This window comes from Giraffa tippelskirchi, chromosome 6, assembly GCF_054371585.1.
Source record: "Giraffa tippelskirchi isolate mGirTip1 chromosome 6, T2T-mGirTip1v1.2.pri, whole genome shotgun sequence".
Classification (NCBI taxonomy): Eukaryota; Metazoa; Chordata; class Mammalia; order Artiodactyla; family Giraffidae; genus Giraffa; species Giraffa tippelskirchi.
This window is the reverse complement of record NC_137280.1, coordinates 107,940,841-107,963,765: the sequence shown is the minus strand read 5'-3', so window position 1 is coordinate 107,963,765 and position 22,925 is coordinate 107,940,841. Positions and strand designations below refer to the sequence as shown.

At 36.6% G+C, this 22,925-nt stretch overlaps 1 protein-coding gene and 1 long non-coding RNA gene across 2 annotated transcripts in view; one reads left to right on the top strand and one right to left on the bottom strand.

The window, feature by feature from the left end:
- The window catches only part of LOC145509773 (uncharacterized), a 565,222-nt gene that overhangs the window by 276,753 nt on the left and 265,544 nt on the right, over positions 1 to 22,925 (top strand). The gene's annotated exons all lie outside the window — the stretch shown is intronic.
- LOC145509776 (uncharacterized) lies at positions 10,462 to 16,155 on the bottom strand. Its single transcript, XR_014056403.1, has 3 exons — positions 13,988 to 16,155; positions 12,322 to 12,593; positions 10,462 to 11,046 (listed from the first exon to the last, which is right to left on the bottom strand). It is a non-coding gene; the product is annotated as an uncharacterized LOC145509776 (long non-coding RNA).

Below are 22,925 nucleotides of genomic sequence, written 5' to 3'. Positions count from 1 at the left end.
GACTTAGCAGCAGCAGCAGCAGGTGCAACAGTGAACAGTTTAAAAGGCAAAATTAAATTTCAGCACATATCTTCCAAATAAAATAAATTTTTATTACCAAGTAGTAGCACCTTATGAAAACATCATGTGAACTTCAGTGAGGATACTACCTATGAAACCACATGATGCCAGATTCCAAACTCCAGAAATGCTTAGAAGCAGAAAAGGGACAGTTAATTATTTACTTTATTGAAAGATATAAACTATTTGGTTGTAAAAATGGAAGTTTTAAAAAAAATTAATATACAACACTGAAATACATTTCTATTGTATGTATCTCTATTTTAAAGGAAAAGCACATTCATAAACCTACTATCCGATTTATGTTTCTGCTTTCTTGATCATCTTATCTCCCCAAACTCTGCCTTTTCCTGTGTCAATGTATTTCCTTTCAGACTTTTTAAAAAATTTTCTGATTGCCATCACGGTGTACCACCATTAAAAGAAAAAAAACCTTTTTGAGAAGATGATGCATGGTCACTCTTAAGAATTTATGTCACCTTGATAATTCCATAGTACTTGGCTTATAGAACTACAAAACAATTGCTACTGTCTGCCTGGAGAGAGTCAAATGTAGAAATTAAGGACATTAGCTTTAGAGTCACACAGAAGGGAGTATTTACCAGTGGTTTGATACTGGGTAGATTATGTTTCTCATACCTTCTTTATGTGTAGTATTAGTACAATTACAACCTCATAGACATACAAATATTCAAAAATTAGTAGTTTCACATTAATAGCAATAGAAGTATTTCTTGTCTGCCGATCAGTCATGCACAAGGTTCAGGAATAGAGATACATTCTGAAGACCTTCAATATCTAGAAATTGCTTAATATCTAGAAATTGAGATGCTTTGTTAAACAAAACTAACATACAAGGTGCCAGGGAATACTTTAAAATTATACCCTATTCCAGTCTCTTTTGCTACAGTACCAAGCATGTATAACACATTAAGTACCTATTTTTTCCTTCTATTTCTTCAATTTTCTATCTTGACAAAGAGTTGGATACAACTGAGCACCTGAGCACAGCACAGCAGGAGGGCCTGTCTAACATAAAATAAAATAAAATAAAATAAAGTAACAACAACAACAAAAAGAGTGCAGTATGTTAGTGAAACATTCTATTTTACAGAAACAGAAAACCTTCTCTAAGGAAACATGGAAAACCATAGAAACTCTTCCTCCCTCCAACCAGAATAAATCTCTAAAGGATAATACAGGAAAAAACACACTCAAGCATCAACATGAAAAATGAAATTACAACATATGCAAAAATGTAGCAAGATTCAGGGAAAACACATTTTCACAGAAGTCAGCTAGTTTTTCTGCTAGGCTTTTATCTCAGTTTATTGCTGAATTTGAAATGGTACAGAGCAATAAACAATCAGGAAATATGTTGCTATAAAACAACAAAAGAAGTTCATCGGAGATCTGCTTCTAAAAATTTTGGAATAACAAGTCCAGAATGACCATTCTACCATAAATAATTTGAAAACTGCAAAACATACATAATATAATTTTTCTCAGGCATTGGACATTGGGCAGCAGAGGACTATTATTTTTGAGGAAAGAGGGGACAGAGAAACGAGGTCAGCTCTACAATTGCTCTGAACTTTTTCCTTCAGGCAATTTCTGAACAGTAAACAGGAGAGGGAACACAAAGAGAATCCAACAGATTTGAGTTTGGTGAGCCTAAAGTGACTGGAATTTGCATGTCAGAATGAGAGAGGAGAGAACCATGCAAAGATAGAGTTTTAAAAATCTGCATAGGAGACCACTTCAGGCTTTGAATGAACATCAGTATGTATGCTTATATGGTAAAACTCCAGAGAAAGAAAAACTCCCAGAGAAAGAAAACTTTCTGAGGAAGCCAATAATTATGAAGAGTCTCAGAAAGGTGGTGGCAGCTTGAGTTTCACCAGTCAAAGTAGACTTTGTTGAATGCACAGGGTATTCAGTGGAGACTCCAGAAGAATTTCACTGTAGTAAAGAGGTTGAACTCACCAGTGAATAAGTCTACTCTGGATTATCCCTTTTTAAAGCCTGAAAACAAGTCCCCAAATTATCAAGCTAATTTGTCAGTAACTACCTACCAGAGCAAAGACTGCAGTCTTTAAAGTGAGACAACAGAGTCCAGGCATTGAATAATGTAACATCACCAAGTCCAGCATCAGATGAAAAATTACTAGACATGTCAAGACATAGGATATCGTTTCCTTTTGGAGGTAATCAGTTGATGGAAACAGCAGTCTCAAAGATGTTGGAATTTGCAGACATCATCTTTAAAATATTTATATGTATGGTTTATATATTCAAATATCAAAAGGAAAACATGACCATATAAGGAACAAAGTAGATGTTATAAGAAACAGTCAAATAGAAACTCTAGACATGAAATATATAGTATTCTAAATGAAACTTTTAATACAAAAACTGGTCAGTAGAAAGCCCATGTGGGTACATTAATATCAACCAGAGGATGTGTGAAACATTCTTATTACATGAGTGGTGATTAAATAGGTGGGTTATATTAATTTATTGATCTGTAGGCTTGTTTAATATGGACTCCTATGTATTTGTAATATTTAAAATATACAAAATTAAATGTACTGGAAATATTAGTCAATGAGATTAGACAGGAGACAGAAATTATATGTATTACAAGTATAAAGAGGTAAAACTAACTCTGTTAAGAGATTTATATTTTATAAAGAAGGAAAACCAGGAAGAATCAATGCAAAAGCTATTACCACAAGAAAATTCAGTAAAGGAGCGGGATATTAAATTAACTTAAATCTATCTATTTTTATATATATGCACAGTACCAATTAGAAGACATAATGAAAAAGAAAGCTTCATTTTCAATATGAAAATAAGAAATAGGTTAAACTTCTGTGAAGAAAATGGCAAGTAGGCCCTGAGAAACAGCATTAGTTGTGAGCAATGCTAGAACAGCTGAGTAACATGTACCAAAAAACCTACCAGATACTAAAACATAAGATGAAGCTTCAGAAATAAAATTGCTGTATTTGGCACAGACATATGGGAAGATTAGTGGAGATAAATATGAAATCCATATAGAGAATCCAGTACATAAGGGAATCAGTATGCAGTAGACATGGTATTTCACATCAATGAGAGAAAAAAGTAGACTTTTTAATAAATGCTGTTAGATCAACTGGGTAGCTACTTGTAAACTGTTATGTCACATTTTACTTTGTGATCATTTCCACATGGGTCAGAGATTTAGATATACCATTATAAACCATGTCGTTATTAGAACAACATTGGTTGACTTTTATAAACCTAAGAGTGGAAAAATATTTTTAGCATTCAAATTTAAGAAGCAGTACAAGAAGATAGTAATTGCTTTGATTGTAAAATTAAAAGATTTTTATAGAAAAAATGTCATAAGTGAACCAAAAGACAAAATTGTGGGAAAATAATTATTATATGACAGGCAAGAGGTTAATCTCACAAACTCATTAAAATCTCTTTGAAATCAATTACCAAAGAAAAGTTCAAATGCATGATACAAAGACATACGTAAAAAAATTTATCATTAAAGAAATGCCAATAAGTCTTTACTTTTTAAAAATTTTTAATTGGAGGATACAACTGCTTTACAACGTTGTATTGGTTTCTGCCATATAGCAACAGAAAACAGTCATAACTATACACACACACAGACACGCACACACGCACAGACACATTTTATACACACACACACATGCACATATATATCCCTTCCTCTTGAGCTTCCTTCCCACCCCCCACATCCCACCCCTCTAGGTTGTCACAGAGCACCAGGTTGGGCTCCCTGTGTTATATAACAGCTTCCTACTAGCTAGCTATTTGACACATGGCAGTTTATTTATGTCAATGCTACTTTCTCAATCCACCCCATCTTCTCCTTCCCCCACTGTGTCCACAAGCCTGTTCTCCATGTCTCTGTCTCCATTCCTTTCCTGTAAATAGGCTCATTTTTCTAAATTCCATATATATGTGTTAATATATTGATATCTGTTTTCCTTCACTATAATAGATTCTGAGTTGATTCACCTCAGTTCAGCTGGTTCATATTTGTTCCTTTTTATGGCTGAGTAATATTCCGTTGTGTATGTATTCCACTGTACCACATCTTCTTTATCCATTCATCTGTCGATGGACATCTAGAGTGCTTTCATGTCTTGGCTATTGTAAGTAGTGCTGCAATAAACAATGGGGTACATGTGTCTTTTTGAATTGTGGTTTTCTCAGAGTGTGGGATTTCTGGGTCATATGGTAGTTTTTAAAGGAATCTCCATAATGTTCTCCATAGAGGCTGTATCAATTTGCATTCCTACCAAAAGTGCAGTAGGGCTCCCTTTTCTCCTCATCCTCTCCAATATTTAATGTTTGTAGTTTTTTGTTTTTTTTTTGTTTTTGATGATGGCCATTCTGACTGGTATGAGGTAATACTTCATTGTAGTTCTGATTTGCAGTTGTCTAATAATGAGCATTGTTGAGCATCTTTTCATGTGTTTATTGTCCATCTGTATGTCTTCTTTGGAGAAATGTCTGTTTAGATCTTCTGCCCAGTTTCTGGGTTTTTTGTAGAAATGACAATAGTCTTTAAACACATGAAAACAATGCTCAGATTTACTCTTGATAAGATAAAATCAAACTAAAACAGCACTAAACATGTTTACTTATCTCTTAAGGTCATATAAATCAGTTTGACAACAAACTTATGAGAAAAGAGATCCTTTTATTCATTCTTATATGGATGACGTTTGACAATTTCTTATCTCAGATTTCAAAGTAAGCATTTTTTTTCTTACCTCTCTGAAATCAGATTGTATTCTTCACATAATGATATCTTTCTATTGGATCAGGAGTTGGTCATACCCTTATTATCATTACCTATTTACCTCTTAATGGTTTTTGTTTTTATCATCTGAATGGAGTGATGTGTGGAGGTGGTAATGAAGATGTGGGGGTGCACACCAAATAGTACAACTGAAGGGAAGTAATTGTTGAGCTTAGCACATAGTTGAAGACTTCTAGAGCGCTAATAGACTAATGGGACCAATTCATACCTTAATCAGGGCTCTCTTTTTAAACTGTGGGCATCAGCTTGTCAAAAACTTTCTGCTCAATTTGAGTAAAAAGATTTAGTTTATTTCAACAATTAGGTACCAAAATGGATACCAGCCACTTGGAAGAAAAATCCAGAGATTAGCATGTGCAGTGTATGAAGAAATGCTGCTTTACTGATAATTTTTTGACTAACAGGACAGTATAGACTACAATACAGATTTTGGTGGCTGAGTTGAAAAGTGATTCAGAAAAATGGATCTGTGACTATGAAAAGTTTTAGAAATAGTTTAACTAGATGATTTATAATTGCTATTTTAAACAAGCACACTTTTGAAAATATATGCTTTAATAATATGTCTAGATCCAAAAATTTCAATAAACAGATGATAATGTAAGTAAATACAGTGCTTAAAGATAAAGAAATGCTGAGATATGTTTCTCTCAGTAGTCCTCCTCTTAATGTAGTATTTTTATAGTCATTTGAAACAATGTTGTATAAACAATAAATCATCATACTGAAGTTTTTAAAATCAAATTTCTAATATGTAAGAAAATAGATATACATATACAACAAAATAATAAAAATTAAAACCCTGAAATTTTAAATTCAAACTGGAAGTTATTCTTCAAATTTCCTACTGTATCAAAAGAGTTTAGAAACAGTAATACTCACTGACAATAAACCCTTGTCCCTAAATGTCAATAAACCACATTCTTTACAAAGAAGAATCAGGACTTCTTGGAGAACTGAAAGCCTGGAGTTTTCAATAAGGAATATGTGAGAAAGGCCTGAAACACTTTGTTATGAGAAAGGCAAAAGGCAAATGAACAAACATATGGTGCTAAAGAGATGTAGCAGCCAGCGTATGGCCAATTTAAAAGCTACTAGAGGAATAATTCACTACCTTGAAACACACTAAATACATGAAAAGTCATGTCTATAATAATGTTCAAAAAGAGGAAGTGAAAGGTGAGCAAACAGAAACAATAAATATTTAATTGCCATTGTTAGGAATGACCTGCTTTCTCCCTCTGAAAATTAATAAGGGGAAAATTATGCATTAATCTTGACTTTATTATAGGAAGTATTTTTGCAGTTAAAATCGTGCAATAAATGAGAAAAGTATCTTCTTTACTGAAGAACAGCAGTGAACATAGAGTGATATTTCTAATTTGCCAATTTTTTTTTTTGCCCTTAAAATATTGAGATGGGTAGGATCTTCAGTGCATCCATAAAACATTAGGCAAACTATTGATGGCAAGCTCAAGGTGTCCAATCCATCAGGCTATGGGATATAGAAAGAATGAATGTACGTTTGTATTGAGAGCAATAACTGTCGCTATTTGAAGTCAGAGATGAATCTCAGCATCACTAACATTCAGGCAAGCGAGTGTGATGGGCCTCCTAATGTGATGCCGTCTATGGCATACAGCAGCATCTCTTAAGTCATCTTGCCAACATTATCTTAACCTAAATCTACTTAAGCCTTTAAGTACAACATCTATTTTGCCAGTAATAAAAGGTGGTTGAAATGTCAAATGCCACAGTGAAAAAACAATCAGATCAACACAGAAGGTAAGAAATATCTACAGAACAAATATCCTGCCTCTTCAGCAAAGCACTGATTCCTCAAAGGGAACACTCTTTAAGATTAAGAAAGCTTTCAGAGCCATGACAACCAAAAGCATACCATTACATAGGTAATTATCTATTCACCCAGCTGTAAATGATATTGAAGAACGTTGAGAAGATATGAATACGGATTGGATATTAGATATAATTGGAGAATTATTTCTTCTTTTGTTAAACCTGATAATCATTTCACAGTTATGTAAAGGAGATCTCATTTTTGAGAGATTCATTGTAGAAGTATTTATTGTTGAAATATAATGATGCCTGCAACTTAGTGTGAAACACTTTCAAGGTAATATACATATAACTTTTAATTTTATTATTCTCCTATATTCAGTTCATTTTAATCATTCTATAAAGGAAAAGCAAATGAAAAATTTTCTGGGAATTCTTATCGTGTCTTATACCTGTCTTGACACTTCCATACAACCTCCAAATGGAAGGAATAACTCCTTCTGTAAATACAATTATTAGGACTCGGAAATGTAGACGATTTCTTTAAAAGGAAAAAAAGCATTTAAATTTTAACTGACTTTTGCAGTTGTTTGAGCACAGGGATATGTCCTCAATAACTAAAAAATAAAAATATGTGTTATCATAGATGTCATGATATGTAACTTTTTTCAAGTTTTTCAAAAAGATGAGGGTCAACGTCTAACTTGAAAAATGAATATTCAAGTAGCTGAGAATTGTTATAGTTTATAATTTTCATCCAATCTATAAAGCCATTGTTCATATCCTTTTAAATTAAAAATAATTATTGTTCAATATCACCCATATTTCTATTATTTATTATATTTATTTAACATTTATTAGACAACCCTACCTATTTTTCAGCAAATATTAACTTCTTTCCCTAATCTCTTTCTCTTCTCTCTCACTCCTTCATGTTTTATTCTAATAGGGGATAGAGAGGAACTTAATGAATAATATCAGTGTAAGCAATCTAATTAGACGCAGTGTAAGTAATGTGATTTGATCATTTAAAAAGGAAAAAACCATACTGAAGTGCTTTTTACTGCATTGAATTAAATATAAGGTCATTAAGTAAATCGAGAGTTGCTTTGAATTCCAATTTAGTCCACCCCTTCTATATCTGGTGGCTCACATGGTAAAGAATTTGCATGCAATGTGGGAGACATGGGTTTGACCCCTGGGTTGGGAAGATCCCTAGGAGAAAGAAACGGCTACCCACTCCAGTATTCTGGCCTGGAGAATTCCATGGACTGTACAGTTCATGGGCTCACAAAGAGTTGGATGCAACTGAGCAAGCTTCACTCTATGTCTAGGATGAGAGTTAAAGTATGAGTTAAGTTTGAAATTTATGGGATGAGATGCAGTTCTCTGACTACCATTCCCACTCCAGCCATTTAATCTCAAAATATCTGATATTTGTGTACAACAGATAATAGATAATTGAGGCAGAGTCAAAGCCTTAGGAAAATATCAGTTGTATAAAGAAGAAAGAATGTAAAAATATAAGCAAAAGCTAAACTCGAATATAATTTGGATTTGAAATGGCAACCCACTCCAGTACTCTTGCCTGGAAAATTCCATGGATGGAGGGACCTTGTAGGCTACAGTCCATGGGGTCGTAAAGAGTCAGGCATGACTGAGCTACTTCACTTTAAAAAGGAAAAATAAAATAACACAGCAAGCACATACTGGAAAAGAAGACTAAATGGTTTATATTATTAAAATTGCTCTATTATTAGGAGAAATATTAAAAATCCTAGCAAGCAACATTGGGACTTGTCCTTTAAGATAAATATTAAGAAGATATCTTATTAAAATAACTTGTAGAAATGAAAAAAAGCCATACTATATCATTAAGACAAAAGTTCTTTGTTAATCACTAAAGCAATTAAAAATTTAATAATTTCAGAAAATTCAGGTTTTTCTAGAAGTAAAACATAATGTTTTAATCCTGAATGTATACTAGGTGTTATATAGTTTTATAGGGTACAGATGATAATGATTTTTTATCTGCAAATTAGTATGCAGCTAGTAATATTAGAATGAAAACCCACTCTAGTATTTTTGCCTAGAGAATTCCCTGGACAGAAGAGCCTGGCAGACTACAGTCCATGGGGTAGCAAAGAGTCAGACACAAGTGAGTGACTAACACACACAATAATATTAGAATACTTGAGTAGCATGCAAGTCTAATACATTTAGATTCATACCTTTTATATAAAAAACAATTTGCAGATGGCACAAATGTTTAAATGCAAAAAAAAAAAGAGATAATTTTATTATCTTGGAGCAGAGAAACATTTCTAATTGTGTTACCACCTATAAGAAATGTCAGAATATGGGAAGGAAATGGTTAGCAGCTGGCTTGGAATCTAGTTTCTCCCTTTACTAAGAAGTTGCCCCCGGGAGTGGGAAAAGGAAACTGACCCAGATAAATCTTCAAAATATGCTAATAATATTCCTCCTGGCAAACACCTACACTAATGGCACTTCTATTCTAGTTCTATACTATGTAATTGGTCTGTCTAGGTTATTTATGGCAAACAAATAAGAAATCTGTATATTTATGGGTCATGAGAAATGCCGAGTAATGTGTACTATCACAGTAGAGTAAGTCCCCTACCTACCATCCTTGAAGCTACAATCTTTCAAAGATGCAAACGTGAGTTCACGTGTCCAGTCACGGAAGCTAGTTCATGTGTCTGGCGTACACTGTCACCTCTGTGTGTTTGCTGCAAGTGGCTGTGCTTCTGTGTGCGTTACAGTACTGTATAGCATAAAGGAGGACAGTATCTTAATTTCAAGCCTAGGATGTCATCTATGACAAGAAAAAAAAAGAGTTACTACCCAGACAGCGTCAGATCATTTTTTTTAAGAGGGTAGATAGAACGGAATCCAGCAAGTCACCAGAGCCTGTGCCATCAACATTAGGCACGAGTGAAACTGCAGCTTGCCCCCCGTCTCCTATTGCTGATGATCCTTCAGCTCTACCACCTCCCACCTTCTCTGCCTCCTCTAGTCAATAACTCTTCTTCCCTGTTTCAATGCCAGCCCCTGTATGCCAGATGTTATACAGTACTACTACACTTTTCAAGGTACCGTACTGTAAGATTAAAAACGTTTTCTTTATTTTGTGTGTTTGTTTGTTATGTATTACTTGTGTGAAAAGTAGTACCAGCCTATTCCAGTACAGTGCTATATAGTTGATGATGCTAGTTGGGTACCTAGGCTAACTTTGTTGGGCTTACAAATTAGACTTTCAAATGCACTCTCAGAGTGGAACTCATTCCTCATTCATATGTAGGGGACTTCCTGTATAAAACAGTGACATACTGCCACTAAGACTGTTCTCTTATGTGTAGAAGATATTATCACATCCGTAACTTGGAGATTTCAGATAATAATTCATCTGACCTATAGAGAGAGCATGTTGAAGCTGAAACTCCAATACTTTGGCCACCTCATGCAAAGGGTTGACTCATTGGAAAAGATCCTAATGCTGTGAAGGATTGGGGGCAGGAGGAGAAGGGGACGACAGAGGATGAGATGGCTGGATGGCATCACCGACTCGATGGACATGGGTTTGGGTGGACTCCAGGAGTTGATGATGGACAGAGAGGCCTGGCGTGCTGCAATTCATGGGGTCGCAAAGAGTCAGACATGACTGAGCAACTGAACTGAACTGATAGAGAGAGCACACCAATGTGTTAAGAAAGAACCTGCAGGGCTGTGTTGCTACTTCCTGCTCTGCTGTCTTTCTATATTCATGACATTATTAGTACAACTTGATACTGGATAAAATCTGTAATTTGTGCTATTTGAAGTAGTCCAGGGACTTGAGGCAGTATCTTCCTTTTTGAGAGACTGTCCTAATAAATGATACAATGACTCCTCACTACCTCCTCTGAATCAGCTAATTCCCACTGTGCAAAAGCATTACCACATACTTTATTCATTTACCAAGCAGATTTTCGTCTTCTCAAAGATCTTTCATTCTCTTGTTAGCTACATGGTGCTTCTAAGACTTATTTTATATGTAATAAAATGTTTTTTAGGTTTCCTCAACCTAAGAGCTTTTAAGAATTTTTCCACCCATCATTCCATGGAGCAGAATTTTAGGTCTAATGCCAAAGTCCATGTTAATTCCTCTCTACATATGATAGAACTTACCCAGCAGAAATTGTCATTCCTTTCCCACCCTGTCTACCTTGTGTAGCTAACATCATAATGAACATCAATGCATTTTGCTATCAGTCCCACTGTAGCTTGCTGCTGCTGCTGCTGCTGCTAAGTCGCTTCAGTCGTGTCCGACTCTGTGCGACCCCATAGACGGCAGCTCACCAGGCTCCTCCGTCCATGGGATTTTCCAGGCAAGAGTACTGGAGTGGGGTGCCATTGCCTTCTCCGCCACTGTAGCTTACAACACAGATAAATGATGCTTCACCACAGTACTCCAGGGACTCCTTACTGATCTATAAAGTTCAGTACTCAGGAAGAAAAGTATTTGTCATCCAAGTTATATAATGTCTACCAGGAGCAGTATGAATATCTGGGGAAGCTGGGCATTTAGAGATTGAAATAAAATGCTGGAGAAAAAAACCCTCAGGTTATGTCCAGGGATGGAGAGAAGTGCTGAAGCAGTGGCAGGGTCACAGTGAAACTATAACAGAGTGAGAAGAAGCAGAAGCACTTCAGGGTGGGATGTTCCAGAACTGTTTCCTTTATGCGATGGTCGATGTTTATAATGCACACCAGCCTTTAATCAAGAATGCAATTGAGAACATATCTACTTTTGTAAGTGATCCAGAAATCCCTGGCTTACCTCTCTGAAGGTATAAATATGGCTGAGCATGCTTCCTGCAGCTGTCGGCTCTTCACATCAGGTGGCCAAAGTATTAGAGCCTCAGCATCAGTCCTTCCAGTGAATATTCAGGTTGATTTCCTTTAGGATTGACTGGTTTGATCTCTGTGCTGTCCAAGGGACTCTCAAGAGTTTTCTCCAGCACCACAATTCGAAAGCATCAGTTCTTTGATGCTCAGCCTTCTTTATGGTCAGCTCTCACATCTGTACATGATCACTGGGAAAACCGTAGCTTTGACCACACGGACCTTCATCGGCAAAGTGATGTCTCTGGTTTGTAATATGCACTTTGGTTTGTCATGGCTTTTCTTTCAAGGAACAAGCATCTTTTAATTTTGTGGCTGCAGTCACTGTCTGCAGTGATTTTGAAGCCCCAAATCACTTCATGTGGCCTTTTGTATGAAGCATAATTAAGAACTCTCTGATGATCTCTGCTCCAGCTACACCAGCCTTCTTTTACATCTTCAGGTACCTGTTCTTTTTCCTGACTTGTAGTCTGCTACTCCTTACCTCTGCCTTGAGGAAAGCAGGATTGTTTAATGATCAACTCTAGTGATGTACCTGGTTTGCTTGGCAACAAGCTACCTTGCAGATAAGGTTCTTCCTCTCTGAAGTGGGTTTATCTGAACCCAGTTTCTCACAAGACTGGAGACTCAAAATGCTGACAGATAGCATTTCCAGCATTGCATGGAATACTTGTGTGTGTGTTAGCTCAGTCATGTCCGACTCTTTGCGACCCCATGTACTGCAGCCCGCCAGGCTCCTCTGTCCATGAAATTCTCCAGCAAGAATACTGGAATGGGTTGCCATTTCCTTCTATAGCTGAATAGTGAGATTGAGTGAGTCATTCTTATAAAAATGATAGTGTCAGGGGAAGTTGAAAAACAGTGTCTTCAGAATATGCATCAAGAACTTGTCAGAATCAGTGTTCCATCAAGAAAAGTCATCATGTATTGGCCTTTGAAATACAGTTTTATAACCGTGTTACAGATCATGCTGCTGCTGCTACTGCTAAGTCGCTTCAGTCGTGTCTGACTCTGTGCGACCCCATAGATGGAAGCCCACCAGGCTCCCCTGTCCCTGGGATTCTCCAGGCAAGAATACTGGAGTGGATTGCCATTCCCTTCTCCAATGCATGAAAGTGAAAAGTGAAAGTGAAGTCGCTCAGTTGTGTTCGACTCCTAGTGACCCCATGGACTGCAGCCTACCAGGCTCCTCCGTCCATGGGATTTTCCAGGCAAGAGTACTGGAGTGGGGTGCCATTGCCTTCTCCGTACAGATCATGACAGTCAACCAAAGAATCTGTGATAAATCTGTGATAAAATTGACTCTGTTTAATTACTCATACACCTCTAAAATTCTCATACACAATACTAAAAATGAGAATTCGGTTTTTGATATTAACTGTTTTAAAATTTCTCACAGTAAAACTTCATATTTTTCAGAGTATCAGTGAATAAGTTATATATAAAATGAAAAGTTCTTGTATTACATTCTCGATATGTTTTCTCAGACAATCCAAGACAGGGGTTTGTGGAAAGAAAGCTTACCTATCCTATTTACATTTAGTAATGAGCAAACAGCATGTATTTCTCTCTAAAACAGCATAATGAAGTAAGCACTCACAGTTCTGTCATAAGGAGCAGATACTTGAATACTACCATAAACTAATAAATAGTAGCAGGATTATGGCTACAGTTATGTAGAAACATACAATTATGTTTCTGCATGTAAAATGAGGCTAACTGAAATGAATACTCAGGATACTGTGACATTCTACAGTTTTATTTAGAATAAAAAAAAATCACAATGCAAACCACAACAGAAAATATGTACAAGATATTATTGTCCTTTAAAAATGATTTTGTCTTCCCTATATATATTAAAATGGTTTATTCAAGTATTTGGCACACAAGATAACAATGAATAAACACATTTAAATTGGCAGGAGGTAGACTTGTGGAAACGGAAAGGAACAGGAAAACAGAGGAGCCTATTGAAGTGTAGATTATATTGAAAACATAAAAGAGTGAAAGTGACATTTTGGTCTACGGTCAACAATCAATAGCGTGTCTAAACTTGAAGAAAGCAGCACGTTTTTGTTGTGAACGCTGTTTTTTGCCACCCAGATCACCATCAGGACTGAAGGATTTCTGCCCCCGATGCTGGAAAGGTTATTGACTGACAGCCCTTGGTGTGTAACCCCCTCAGAAAGCTTAACTCAGACGAAGAGAGCTTGACCCAAGGTCAAACCCCATTCCAGGAACAGCCTATATCCAGTGAGTTTTTGGGAGAAGGCAATGGCAACCCACTCCAGTGTTCTTGCCTGGAGAATCCCAGGGACGGGGGAGCCTGGTGGGCTGCCGTCTCTGGCGTCGCACAGAGTTGGACACGACTGAAGCGACTTAGCAGCAGCAGCAGTGAGTTTTTGACACAGGAGCCTGAAAACACAGGCCCCAAACCCAAATCCAGACCCTTCAAATCTGAAGGGTCATCTCAGGTCCAGAGGTCACTGCAGGGCTGGCCAAGGCCTTTCTGGTACTGCAGTATAGTCCAGCCTTCCTCTCTACCCAATTCTGCATCTTTATTCTGCCTCCCATGGATGTTGATTCCTGAAGCACCCCCTAGGAAACTTCCCCAATGACAACTTCTATGTCAAGTCAGCTTCCCTGGAAACCCAGCCCTGACATTCTTTCTCCACTCCCCTAATTGCCATCATGAACATATCAGGAAATTAAGGTTCTAGTCTTTTCTTGGCCTTGCCCATTTTTCCTTTGCGGACATGTCCATACTCTTGGACATAGTGATAAACAAAGAGGCAAATTTGATATAAAAATATTTGTTCAAAAGTTCTGGAGTTTTCTTTGATGGGATAACTTTCTTATGAGTATCCCTGTCTAAAGCCCTAGATAAAATTTCAAGTAAGTGAATTAGGTTGCCATAAATTAATTTTTCTTTTTTCTGACACCTGGTTTATCGATTCTTATCAATAACTGTTTCTTCATGTGTCATCAGAAAAATCATGTGAGGGTTTTGCTACCTGTCCTGAGGAAAATTTGTGGTAAAACCTACAAGGAAGACATTATAAGAAAGGAAAGGACTGCTAACACTGGAATTTCATGTATCAGAGCAATTTTAATAGCGGAGCAATTTTATCTGGATAGAAGGGGCCTTCTTGCTGCCTTTTATATCACTTTAATTTGGGTGACATTTCATTACCTTAATGTAAAAGTTCAACCTTGTTAAAATGTATGCTTTTAACCTGTTACAACAGAATAATTTCTACATATTCCTTATTATCAATTTTTTCTTCTATCATTTATGTAATCTTATATTACCCAAATATTTTTTCTCATTCCCATTTGCAATTCTAAAAGAAAAGTAAAGGAATTACATAGGAGATGTTTAGTCAGGACCTGTCACACTAGAAAATTATCAATATGAAGATTTTTTTCACATGTGATCAATTAACCAACATTAAAATAATGTCTCTCCCTCACCTATTTGAACTCTCCCCAAACAATGTTGTTCTTTTATTTTAGCCTTAACGCACTACAGAAAGAATTATCAACTACCTACTCCTTTTTCACATTTACTAAGAAAGATTTATTTTGTGGTTGTAGTAAAATTGGCAATACCCACATGCACTTCTTAATACTAGGCAGTGTTTATCCCATAAGAAGGCCTGTAACTTTATGATCTTCTCCTGCATGTGAGTAGCACCTCTAATTTGATATGTAGACTGGATAATCTGAATTTACTTGTAGTGTTAGTTGAGTCCTTAGGGATCTTACTACCTAAAAGTCATATATCTTTTCACTTCTTGCATGTGATTTCTTAATGAACTGCAGGAACCAAGTGAAAACATTTCTCAAACTACCCACATGAAAATATGAGCAAAACTGAATACAAAAATGTAATTTCCGATGTACCTTTTTCCAGTTTGGAAGGTATATACAGACTTGCCAAATTCCCATGAGACAAATCCTGGATATAAGATGAGGAAAGAGTTAGTGGAATCCTTCTGTGAAGAGCATTTATATTTGCCATTTTCCCTTTCAATTTGAAGTAGAAAGTCTTAAGCTTCCATTTAAGGTTAATTTCTCTTAGTGTCAGTATCCTTAACCCATGGTCTTCCTTTTAAGAAAACATTTTCTTTTTTAGTCTCTTTGGTTATATATTGAGGAAAGGATGTTTTGGAGAGGATGACAAAGATTGAGCATACCACTTGGAAAATGAAATTGAGATGACAGCTGAGGTTTGGCAACACTTTTCTAAGAAATTGGGAAGGTACTCTCAACTGGAAATAGCTTCTTTGCTGGAGCTATGCTATAGTTATCACATGGTTTATTTTTCTTTTAAAAAGAATAACTGAACAAGTGGTGGAAACTGTCTCTGTTTATAAGATTTTTTTTTTCAAAAAGAAATAAGATCAGGAACTTCCCTGGTGGTTAAGAGACCATGTTTCCATTGCAAGGGGCACAGGTTTGACCCCTGGTTGGGGAACTAAGATCCTGCATGCTGCATAGTGGCAGAAAAAAAGAAAAAGAAAGAAAGAAAGTTGAGGTCAAATAAGCAAGGTAACTTCAGCATCAATCAAAACTTTGTTGTTTACTGTCTCTATTTTTTCTTGTAGGCAGTAAGAAGAAAATGGTTGATAGATTCTTCCTAAGACTTTAGACCTCTTCTAAAATTTGTTTTTTCAGCTTAAAATGTATTAATATAGCATTATAATTCTGATATTGTATGAAACAATTATAAAATACAAATATTATAGCTTTACTTGTGACTCAGTAGATTCTCTAATTTGTGTCTAGTTTACTCTGCCCTTAACCAATAATACATAAATTTTACTCTTATAGTCAGTGTCTAGGAGCACACCAGGTTTTCCCATTTCCCATTTTCTTATTCATTACCCTAGTGCCACAATATATTTGATCTGCAGTTTTTGATGTAGGTCACATCTTAAGTTCTCCTACTCTCAAACACTTAGAGACTGAAATTCTGAGAAATGCTTTCCTAACATTCTCTTGATGGCCTGGCATCTTTTTATTTGGTGCTATTTTACTCTTGTTTGCAGATGTGTAGCTAATTTTTTAGCTAGATGAATGCACATTCCTTAGCCTGACTGCTCACATAACTGTCAAAATACAAAATCACATTTGATTAATCTTCCAAATTATTACCCCAAATAAGACCCCTGTTAATGAGCTCTTTATTTCCAGAGTTCTGTTCCAATGTCAGGTTTTAACAGCATTACATTTCCAAGTAATAGATCAAAACCCAGTACCATATAGTTTCTACCCATTTAGCCTACTTGAAGCCCTTTCAGTAGTTCTGGTTTGCTTAGTTCTATGGTCTGAATGTTTGTGTTGCCTCCACTGGCTGATAAGCTACAGTCTCCCAAATGTCCTGCCAGAAACACTCTTTTTTCTAAGTTTGCTTGCAGTGGCTCACCTTCCAAGAGTAGTTTGCCTCTAGCTCCATTTCTTTTCATTATTTCCCAGAAGTTGCATTGTCTGTATGAAGGTACTAATTTTCATATTCCTGCATGTAATATTTTCTTCTACCATTATTTCTTCCAACTTTCTGCATTCTAGTGTTTCATAGATTTTGATTAGAAACAATACATTGTTGTATTTTTATAGCTGAATTACTTAAAGTTTTAATGCAATGGTTGTTGTCTTTCCCTGTAGAAATTAATCTGTATAAATTCTATATATCACGTAATTCCTGTTTTCTGTATGTCCCACCTGTTCTAGGCTTTTTTCCCTCTCTCATTTCTTATATATGTTAGATGTAAAGAATGTTAACCATTATATTTTTTTTTTCTCTGTACTGATTTTATTTCTTTTGCCTTAGAAGACGTGGTATTAAGGTAATGGTGGCCTCGTGGATTGAAATTGGGAGTGTTGTGCCCACTTCAATTTTTTGTAATAGTTTGAGAAGGATAGGTGTTAGCCCTTCTTTATTTGTTTAGTAAAATTATCCTGTGAAGCTATCAGACTGTGCCATGTTAGTCAAGAGAGTTCAGGTGGCTGGGCTGCTATCAGAGATCTGGTATACTTCTGGGGCGCTGGTTGAGTAAGCACCAATAGCATCTGCCAGTACCGTACCTGGACCACTCCCCAAGCCTCTGCGTCCCTAGATTGATTCTCTTCCCACTTCTTGGCAGCCTTGTGTCCAGTGACAAGCTGTGGCATTAAATGAGTAGGACCAGGGCCTTCACTCAGATCAGAGAGCTTGGCAAGTTGGCAGCCACTGGGGCAGACCTCCCTCTGCCTTGTCTGGTGACAAGCCAGTACCTGCTTACTCCTCACTAGTGAAGTCTGGGTTTCTCCAGCCTTTCTGTCTGTCTCAGTAGTTCTCCAGGCAGGCACGGGAGCTTGTCTGCCCTACACAGAACCCCAGGACTGGGACACCCAGTCTGGCTTGACCTGCTCACTCTTCAGAGTCAGTGCCTAACTCTGCAGTCTCCCCTTCCTCTTAGTCACCCACCCACCAGGGGTGCAGGTCCTGACCTGATGCTTTTCTTCCTGTTCTACCTGATTATGTAGCTATCTTTTTGCAGTCTTGGTTGTACAGGAGTTATTCTGCCAGTTTCCATAAGAATTATTACGTTCGTTTTCCATAAGAATTATTCCACATGTGGATTTGTTTTTGATTTGCTTTTGGAGGGAAGTGAGCTACATGTCCTCTTACTCTGCAGTATTGACTCCCCTACCTTAACATACGTTTTCATTCTATTTAGGTTTGTAAAAGATTTTATTTCCATAATACATTCTTATATTTTTAAATGGTTGTGGTGGTTTACTCATTAAGTCGTGTCTGACTCTTGTGAACCCATGAACTGTAGCCCTGCTAGGCTCTTCTGTCCATGGCATTTTCCAGACAAGAATACTGGAGTGGGTTGCCATTCCCTTCTCCAGGGGATCTTCCTGACCCAGGAATTGAACCCACATCTCCTGCATTGCAGGCAGTCTCCTACATTTCAGGCAGGTTATTTACCACTGCACCGCCAGGGAAGCCCATATTTTTAAATAGTCAATACTTAAATAGTTTTACTAATATTTTAACACTTTTTTTGCCCATCAGCCTTCCTTAACTCTTAAGTCTTCCAGTTAGGATGAAAATATAGCCTTTAGAAATTCTTTAGCTCAGTTTATTTTCTGAAAGAGTTTTATCTTGGCCATATTCTAGAAATATATCTTTCTCACAAATTAATTTATCGCTTGGTGATCTATTTCAGCACAGAATAAAAGGTCATTCCTCTGTTTTCTGGCTCCAACTCTTGCTGCTGAGAAGCCATCTCTCAGTCTGAATGCTGTTTTCTGAAAGAAGATACTCCATTTACTATTTTGACTACCCTGATTATCATTTTGTCTTTACAGTCTGAAGTTTTACCAAAATGTCTCTAGGTCTGTTTTCTTATATTTATCCAGCTTCAGACTTTCTCTTAGTCTATTTGTGCTGCTATAATGAAAACTAAGTGGCTTATAATCAACTAAACAACACATTTCTTTTCACTGTAGCCTCACATGGAAGACAGGTCAAGGGAACTCTCTCTCAAACCTTCCTTTCTTGTTTCTCTTTATTTATTTTTAATTGAAGGATAATTGCTTTAGAGCATTGTATTGGTTTCTGCCATGTATCAACATGAATTAGCCATAGGTATACATATGTGCCCTCCCTCTTGAGCCTCCTTCCCACCTCCCAGCCCATCCCACCCCTCTAGGTTGTTACAGAGTCCCAGCTTGAGTTCTCTGAATCATACAGCAAATTCCCACTGGCTATTTATTTTATATATGGTGTTGTATATGTCTCCATGCTACTCTTTCCATTTGTCCCACCTCTCCTTCCCCCTGACCCCATGTCCATAAATCTATTCTCTATGTCTGTATCAACATTGCTGCCCTATAAATAGGTCCATCATCTTTCTAGGTTCCATATATATGTGCTAATATATTATATCTGTTTTTCTCTTTTTTACTTCACTCTGTGTAATAGGCTCTGGGTTCACCCACTTCATTAGCACTTACTCAAATGGGTTCCTTTTCATGGTGGAGTAGTATTCCATTGTGTATACATACAGCAGTTTCTTTAACCATTCATCTGTCATTGGACATCTAGGTTGCTTCCATGTCCTAGCTGTTGTAAATAATGCTGCAATGAACATTGAGGTACATGTGTCTTTATCAGTTATGGTTTTCTCAGGGTATGTGCCCAGGGGTGGTATTGTTGCATCATCTACGGTTTTATTCCTAGTTTTTAAAGAAATCTCCATACTATCTTCTTCCATAGTGGCTGTATCAATTTACATTCATTCCCACCAATAGTGCAAGAGGGTTCCCTTTTTTCCACACCCTCTCCAGCATTTATTATTTGCAGATTTTTTGATGATGGCCATTGTGACTGGTATGCAGTGAAATCTCATGGTAGTTTTGATTTTCATTTCTCTAATAATGAGCTATGTTGAGCATATTTTCATGTGTTTATTAGCCATTTGTATGTCTTCTTTGGAGAAATATCTATGTCAAATCTTTCTTACAAGGGCAGACTCCCACTCAAAAGGGCTCTGCCCTCATGACCTATTTATCTCCCCAACTGGTCTGACTCCTAATACTATCACACTTAAGGGTTAGGTTTCAACATATGAATTGAGATGGGCACAAATATTGGGACTAGAGCAATTCTTTTGACTCTGGAATGCGTGGATTGATATCTTTCACTAGTTCTGAAAACTTCTTTGCTAAGATCTTTTCTAGTATGATTTTCCTCAGTCACTTTCTTATTTCCTTCTGGAACTTTGATAAGATACATACTTGGTGTACTTTATATCCACATCTCTTATAGTTCCCTAATATTTTCCACCTTTTTCTTTGCTATGTTATAATTATTTTTTTCTGGAAATTCTATGTTAGGATCTAGTGTAATTTTAAAAATTATTTAATGACATACTCAAAATGGGTAACAAAGAGAATATAATGGAGGAGTGGTTTACAAAATACAAACAGGCTCCTCTGTCTATGGGACTTCCCAAGCAAAAATACTAGAGTGGGTTGCCATTTCGCTCTCTGGGGTATCTTCCCAATCTAGGGATCAAACCTAGGTCTCCTGCATTGCAAATAGATTCTTTGCCAACTAAGCCACCAAGGAAGTCCTACAAATCAGGTTAATGAAAAACATTAAGGAGAGGTCACATATCCCTGGCTTGGCAGCATCAGGAAGAACATACCACCCCTGAGCCTGAAGGAGGAAGAGTGAGTTGTAATAATCCAGCAAGACCCAGAATTCTTTCAAGGGGGCTGCCATGGTACAGCAGAAAAGGAGCCAAGGGGCTAAATCCCAACTTTCCTCTTCTCCCCAGATTTGGTCTTCTAATAGTCTTTGAATGATCTCCTAATGGCCAATCTGAGCTTGAAGACATGGGGGCAATGAAGCCTAGAATGTAGAGGAGGATGGAGAATACTTTTGAAGGAGCAAAAGTTTCTGCTGAAAAATCTGCTGACAGTCTTACGGAGATTCACTTGTGCATAACATTTTTCTCCTGCTCTTTTTAAGATTTTCTTCTCTTTCACTTTTGACATTTTAATTAGGCATCTTGGCGTTTTATTTGTGTTAGAGTATTTGATATTGTCCCACAGCAATTACAGGTTCTGAATTGTTTTTGCCATTCTTTGTTTTTTTCTCTATGTTTCTAAGAAGTATCAAAAAAGAAAAGAAGCCTGAAAATAAAGCATGTAATATAGGAAGTGTCAAAAATTTGTTTAAGAAAATTTAGGAGGAAAAAAAAAGACCCTGATGCTGGGAAAGATTGAAGGCAAGAGGAGAAGAGCGTGGCAGAGGATGAGATAGTTAGATAGCATCAGCGACTCAGTGGACATGAACTTGAGCAAACTCCATGAGATAGTGGAAGACATGGAAGCTGGGCATGCTGCAGTCCACAGGGCTGTATCCTTTAGGTTTCTACACTACCAGAGTTTCAAGAAGAGGACCTAAACTGTTTTATCACAGTGCCTCACATATCATGTGTGCTCAGTTTGTTCATTTCTTTGATTTCACTTATTTTATTTCATCTATTTAGGCACCTCAGTGCTTACAGTGGCATTCTAAATTTTGATTTTATTTTTGACTGAAGACTCATTTTGTTTTTGTTCATATATTCTTAAAAGGTACATATTTTGAAATGGGGGGGATCTTATTTGTTATGCTTAATAATATTTCCCCAAATATTTTTGGCTTTCTACCCCACATGTCTATTTCTCCACTCGACTTGTACTTATCAGAGAAGCTATCCCTAAACACTCCGATCGTTCTCCATTCACATCTCTCTTCCTTGTATACTCTCTTCATATTAATGATTATAAGTAACATATTAGTAAATTCATAATCTATTATCTATCAGTCATTCAATTATAAATCCCATGAGGGCTGAGACTTTGTCCAAGATTTGGGTCATACACAAGATAGATAATTGAATGAATGAATGAAAAATGTTACTAATAGACCTTTTTTTCTATACTAAATGTAAAACGATCATGAATTTTAATGTATAATCTTGATTTTTTAAAAATATTTTATTCGGTGATTGTTGTTGTTCAGTCACTCCGTCATGTCTGACTCTGTGACTCCATGGACTGCAGCACACCAGGCTTCACTGTCCTTTACTATCTCCTGGAGTTTTTTCAAACTCATGTCCATTGAGTCGATAATGGCATCCAACCATCTCATCCTCTATGGCTCCCATCTCCTGCTGCCCTCAATCTTTCCCAGCATAAGGATCTTTTCCAGTGAGTTGGTTCCTTACGTCATATGGCCAAAATATTGGAGCTTTAGCTTCAGCATCAGTGCTTCCAAGCTGAAGCTGATATTCAGTGATATCGATATTTTTTTTTTAAATGTTATGAACTCTTTGTCTAGTTTTAGATTCCTTGAAATGATATTTTCATGAAAACTATTTGAAAACTTTCTTTTCTTCCCTGTGATCTGTAATAATTTTAACAGGGATAATTAGTTCTTTGAAAAGTTTATTTAATGCCCATCCTCTACTGTCACTGTAATGAGATTTCTAACATTTATTCGTGTAGTTTGGTAGTTTATTTGATATAGGATATAGAACTTATCACAAATCACATAAAATTTTATCATAATGTTTTTATTTTCTATCTCATTTTACTTAAACACTTCAAATTGTTTTGTTTTTGTACATTATGCAGTTTTTTTTTCTTTCTCCTCTCCTCTCTTCTTTCTCTTACTGCTTTTCTCCTCCCTTTCTCTCTAAACACTTTCACATACACACCAATTCGCAACCTCATAATTTCTATCTCTTTG